This window comes from Primulina tabacum, chromosome 6 (genome assembly GCF_025594145.1).
Source record: "Primulina tabacum isolate GXHZ01 chromosome 6, ASM2559414v2, whole genome shotgun sequence".
NCBI classification, from domain to species: Eukaryota; Viridiplantae; Streptophyta; class Magnoliopsida; order Lamiales; family Gesneriaceae; genus Primulina; species Primulina tabacum.
Window position 1 is genome coordinate 20,861,746 of NC_134555.1, and position 606 is coordinate 20,862,351.

Consider the following 606-nt stretch of genomic DNA (forward strand, 5'->3'; position numbering starts at 1 on the left):
GTGAAGCATCTTTTGTATTGGGAATACAGATCTATTGAGATAGATCAAGAAGATTGCTTGGTATCACCCAGTCCACATACATTGATACCATCGTGAAGAGGTTCTCGATGGATGAGTCCAAGAGAGGACATCTACTAATGTGTCATGGCGTGTCCCTATCCAAGTCTATGTCTCCCAAGACTGATGCAGAGATAGCGGCGATGACAAGCATTCCTTATGCATCTGCTATTGGTAGCATCATGTATGGGATGATATCTACATGTCCTTACGTGGCTTTCGCACTAAGTGTAATGAGTAGATATCAATCGAACCCTGGTCTTCCACATTGGAAAGCTGTGAAAGACATCCTCAAGTATTTGAGAAGGACCAATAAGTTGTTCTTGGTCTATGGGGGTGGAGAACTGAAATTGGAAGGCTATACCGACTCTAGCTTCCAAAGCGATATCGATGACTCGAAGTCAACCTCTGGGTTCGTATTCATGCTCAATGGTGCTGCTGTCTCCTGGAAAAGTTCCAAGCAAGACAGTACTGCGGATTCCACCACTGAGGCCGAATACATTGCTGCATCAGATGCAGAAAAAGGAGGCTGTTTGGATAAGAAATTTC